Here is a 6,199-nt window from a genome sequence, read left to right as displayed (position 1 = left end):
CCCCGCAACCTCTTGTTTATAAGTGTGGAGCGCTTCACACCCATAAACGAGACTCTACTGGACACTGCTCGTAGACACACCCTAGGACGGAACTGCTCTGATACCACTTCTGTCACGACCTGATTAGGGGGCCATGACAGATACCCGGAGTTGACTACTGAGCACCACTCGTTATGCTAATCATCATAGTCATCCTGAACACATATAAACTCCAAGGCAATATATATATATATATATATATATATATATATACACATATACATAGGCCCTCTCGGGTGCAAAAATTATTTACAAGAATGTACAATGAAGTCATCATGGGACATCTACTACCCACATATACGTATCGATGAGCCTCTACTAGAGTGCTAGATATAAGGACGGGACAGGACCCCGTCGTGCCCAAATATATACACAAAATAATGTCTCAAAAATGGCACCTCCGAAATAATGGAGTGCTCCTGTAAATCTGCTGAGTAGCTCCTAGGAATCTGGGCCACCTCCCTGTCTACCTGTGGGCACAAACACAACATCCAAAAAGAAAAAGACGTCAGTACGAACATTGTACTGAGTATGTAAGGCATGAACAATAATAACATATCGAAGAGATAAGGAAGCATCAAGTAAGAAAACAACCTGTAGCTGAATGTCACTTAGATTGAATAATGCATGCTAACTTACATCATAAACATCATCATATCATGTATACATATATATATATAGCTGCGCGACCATATAGGTACGGTGTGGTCATCATTAGCCCGCGTCCGGGGTAAACATCTCATGCCGCCCACTAGTGGTGTCTGCCCATGCCCTCTAGACATGATGTATATGCCCGCCTTAGCGGTGTCTGCTCGGCCATATAGGCGCGGTGTAATCTCATCATCATATACTTATCATAAGACATGCATAAGAACTCAAAGACCAACTATAATTCTATCGGGGTGACGTAAGGTCGAGGACCCCCAATTTCCGTTATGGAGTAATCATAATCATGAGCACCCTGCCTCACCTTGAAGGAACTAACATTATAAGGTAAGTGTAACAATAATGAGTAGCATTAAAGAATCATAGGAGGATCATTAGCTTCGTAGAAACATCATGCCATGCGCTTTAGAATCTCTAGACTTAGACTCATCATCATCATTATCATATTCGTAACATATCTCTTATCTCTATCTCATGAGAAGCTCTTTATAAACATAGACTCATAGTTTCCGGAATGTAAGAAGGCATGGAAAGATAAAGGGAATCATGTCATAGGAATCATGCCTTAGAAAAGAAAGGACTAGCCTCACATACCTTGTTGTCGCTCTAACTTATCAATTTAAGCGATTTCCTCCAATGTTCACAATTCTACCTTCAAGAGAATTCGTACTAGAATTAGATAATCGGAAACATGTTCAAGCTTAAGCTAAAGCTAACGAAAATTGGGCAGCATTTCCTCCGTTTCTACAACTTCCTCCATATGATATAACAAATCCCAAATATCAATAACAATATTCCTAATCAACAATCTTCATCAACCACACATCATTCAACTCTTCTAATTCCATTTCAAACCATCCATAACTAAAATTACCACACTGCATCGTATTCGTCAACACACAATGTTTCTTCAACACTCTTAATATCATTTTCCACAATAGTATATTCATAATACATCAAGGGTCATGATTCATGTCAACTACTATTCAAGTATACCATTATTTTCACATTTGAGCTCCATATTCTTTTTTCTTCCATAATCTAAGTCTTTCAACCCCTCAATATTCTAAATAACATGAAATGATCATAAAACTCACCTTTGATTGTGTAGAAACGAGTTTTAGATGGAAATGGTTCTCTTGAAGAAAACCCTAGCTTTAATTCCAAAGAGATTGCTTGCTTCCATCAACTTTAGCTAGCATTCTTGCACTTGATTCTACTACTTTTTTTTGATGTTTGATCTTTGATTTCACCTTAGATTTGTCTTGGTATACTTGGAAGAAGGTTCTAGGACTTTTGAGAGTGTGGAAGAAGTGGGAAATGAGAAGTAAGAAGGAGGGTCGTGCATATATGGAAAAAGAAAATCTGACCCAACCCGAAATCTATAGCCTATTGTACGGACCGTATAAATTATACGGTCCGTATAATTGGACCGTATATTTCCTCCAGAATCTCATCCTCCTCTTGGAGAGTTCTACGGACTAATATACGGGCCTTATAAATTATACGGTCCATATAAAGGACCGCACAATCCACAATTTCCTGAAAGTTTTCCTCGTCGTTTCGTTTGATCTCCAATCCTTATGGAACCATCTTAGTACTTGTTTAACACTTCATTAACAATCTAAGGAGCATTATAACTCTTCCTCAAGACATTATTAAATCCACATTAGCTCGGTACTTTGCAAACCCTTTCTCAAAACACGACTTACGCTTGACATTCTTCAATGAACTTTCTTCTCTTGCTTCAAACGTCTTTGGAATCTTAATAGGAACCGTTAAGTAATACTTCTTGCTTATAGAAACATCATATACTTCTCACCCTGCGTTAGTCTATCTACCATACGCCGACATGAAATTTTTCCGAGGTGTAACAAAGGTTAAGGCCATTTCCTAGAAAAAATAGGGCATGTTAAACTAATTCAAGTGATGAGAGGGTCAGGTTTAATTAATACAGACTATTCAGGCTCCCTTGGCTTCCCAGCCTTATCCCAGATAGGTCTACATTCTTCATAGATTCAAGTTATGACATAAGTCTCATCCCATCCAACCCCAAGGGTACACATGACCAAATTAATAACAAACCAATCATGGCATTCTCACAGGGTGCCTGATGCCCAAGGTGGGCAAAGAATGACACCAACCACATAGGCAAATCACTAGGACCCCAAATAAAAAAGGTGCAAAAGGCCTAATGAAGACTCCACAAGCAAAAGAGAGTTCAGGCAGTGTTACTTGTTCCAGGTAAAAGAGAGCTTGACATCCTTTATGACTGCAGAGCACACATTTAAAACTGGCAGCTTTTAAATATTACCTCTCTTTTATTACCCCAGGATGTAATAGACATGCTAACTAATCAGGATTACTTGTTAACAAACGAATGAACTTTGAATACCTTTGTTAAAGAAAGAGATTTCCAATGGGCTAGTCATATGGGCACTTAGTCAAAACAACCTTAAAACAATTTTGACCCTTAGCAATGACCTTTCAAATACCTAATCAGAAGCTTTTCTCAAGGAACAAAAAAAGGAAAAGAAAGCAAGATATAGGTTTATGGCATGATCATAGTTTTGGTAAACAAGGGGATTCAATCATCACATAGGAAACAGATTTCAATCAATACCAAAGGGACATATTCTCAGACATCAGTCATGGATAAACAAGCTAAGAAAAGATGGATAAAAGACATATGACCACAAACAGGAGCAAGTAGTAAGCAACAAAGCTGACACTTAGTTCTCATGATGTGGACTTAGACCAGCACCAATACATTTATCAGTCCTACCTTTTTACACAAAACTAGTTTGAACAATAAGACTCAAACAGGAAAACTCCCAAGATAAAGAAAACCAACTTTTAGAAGAGATGGTGAAAATCATCCAACACTCAGTCTTTCCAAATATTGACAACAATTCATTTAACTCTAGGTGCACCCTTTTCCCAGATATGGTTAAGTCTATCTAATCCATCTGAGATCCTTGTGTGTCCCAGGACCATGAAGAGAAGTTCTAAAAGAAAAGGATGGAGCCTCAGGGTCAGGAAACGGAAGTAGGATAGGGTGAGGTCATCACCTCCCCATCTCCTTTTCCTAAATCTCCTTTCTGCAAAAGGGATCCTGGGTTCCATTGGTCACCACCTCCAGTTCATGCCCAGGCTCACCTTTCACTCTCCCAAGACCTCTTTCCTTTCTATTATGAACTCATACTTAGACCCCAGTGACAACATTAAGGACCAGGGGATGGTTTAGAACATCTTAACTCTATCACATAACTACCACAGTTGACTCATGAAACTATGTCCAACCTTTTAAAGACTTTGTTGCCAGGTTTCAAAACATGATGCACTAAGAACAGATCCACCATACGCATTTAACAACAATAATAGACTAATGTTCATCAGCAACTTCAAACCAAGATTGTAATCATGAAAAGGATCTTTCCTCTTAATTCCACATTGCATCTCAAAGACAACAATATTTTCCTTCCATTGGGACCAAATCCTACAGAGAGAAGCAGTAACAGACTCCAATCACAATTACTCTGACCTTGGCAAAATTTTGAGACATTATCCTTAGCCCTTTCTTAGCCTTATTATTATTCCTTTAAAGAACTCAATTTACCACATCAAAAGGGAAAACAAAGCATCCAAGACAGCCACACAAAGACAAGATAAGCAACATTATATCAAGGTTCCCATTACCCCTCCTTATTTTGTCTCTTACCTTTATAATTATCATAAATTAGGTGATCAATCCCCTAAATAAGATTTTTCTACACACAACACATTCATGGATATTTCTACACATGGTGGACCAAAACAGACTTACACATACACACATATTTCTTGTCAAGCTACTAATCTTTAAGCTCTTTTCTTTTAATGCCATCTTTCAGAATAAGTACATCTTATTACTAGGTTAAAGCAAACATGACAATTTTCCCTTTTAACAGGCCTATTTAACTAGTTGACTGAACATTTGAACCAAACAAAGACTACCTCAAGACTGCCCTGAATTCAACTTATTATAGCAATATCAAAGACCTTTTAAACTCATCCCAAACATATACATATTTTGCAAGTTTTACTCAGAGGTTGGTTCAACTAGTTCCAATGCTTGCTACAAGCAAAAAGCAATCAGACAAATGCAAGCCAAGTAATACTTTTGTTCAAGTTCAAATCCTTCTCGCCAGAACCATTTATTTAAAGCCTCTATCTCAACATATTACCCAAGTGATATAAAATACCAAGTTTTAAAGCCTCAGACCAACCTTTCAAGCCAAACTTATTACTAAATGGAACAAACAAGAATCAAGCCAATATCTTACTTAATCCACCAGTGGCCATTAACTACCTTTAATGCCAAACACATTATCAAGTAGGACAAATAGAATCCTATAGAGCACACAACAGACCCTCAATCTTCAAACCAAACATATGATTAAGTAGGATAAACATGATCGGACTAGGTCCGATACATATCAAACCTTCCACTTTCCAAACAAACACATGATTAAGTAGGATAAACATGATCAGACTAGGTCCGATACATATCAAACCTTCCACTTTCCAAACAAACACATGATTAAGTACAAACATGATCAGACTAGGTCCCTTCATAAAAAATCTCCAACCTTTAAACAATCTGCAAAACAAACACACTATCAAATAGATTACCCAACACCAGATCAAACATCTCACTTTAACAGGCCTTTATCCCCCTTTAAGCTAGCCTTCAAACCAAACACACTTCTAAATGAACACAACCAAGAATTTAAGCCAAATAAATCATTTAAAGGTCCTATAATCTTAAGCCAACCTCTAAGCACACAGGATTAAGCCAAGCAAGATACATAAGAGACCCCTTAATCCTAATTCAAACGCAAGACTCATTATGCCCAAATCAAACAAGCACATTGGCTTAAAATACATTCTAAACCACACATAATACACTTAATTACATTAAACTATACTAACATAGACAGAAATTAAATTGGAAAGCAATAAACCAGTAAGTGTTTACCTTTTGCAAGTGCAACCGAGGCAAGCAATGGACTTGGATGTTTTCTATGCTTCCAATGCCAGACTCAGCCACTAACACCACAACCAAATAAAATATAGAAACTTTAGAACTAAAGAAAAACTGAAACCTTCTGGCTAAAGCTTAAAATTTTGACTGATGGAACTTTAAAACTTTGAACAAATCGTAATTTCAAGCCTTTCTCAGTTCCAACCCCTCTTTGTTTTTGAAAAATTGGGGTTATATTTATAGAACCCCAGAACACATCTTAGAGCTCATATAACCAAGGTGGTACTTGTAGATTTACACAAGTTTTCACTTAAAACTTCAAACACGACCTAGATTTAAAGTAAAAATGAAAACAATGGCTCAAATCACTTCAGCACTAATGTAAACGATAGAAAATATAAAGAAAGGGTAGAATTTGTACCTTTAGGGGTTGTTTGGCCAGTTTTCGTAGAAGAGAAGGCGTGAAGG

The sequence above is a fragment of the Lycium barbarum genome, chromosome 5 (genome assembly GCF_019175385.1).
Source record: "Lycium barbarum isolate Lr01 chromosome 5, ASM1917538v2, whole genome shotgun sequence".
Taxonomy (NCBI): domain Eukaryota; kingdom Viridiplantae; phylum Streptophyta; class Magnoliopsida; order Solanales; family Solanaceae; genus Lycium; species Lycium barbarum.
Note: the sequence above shows the minus strand (reverse complement) of the source record.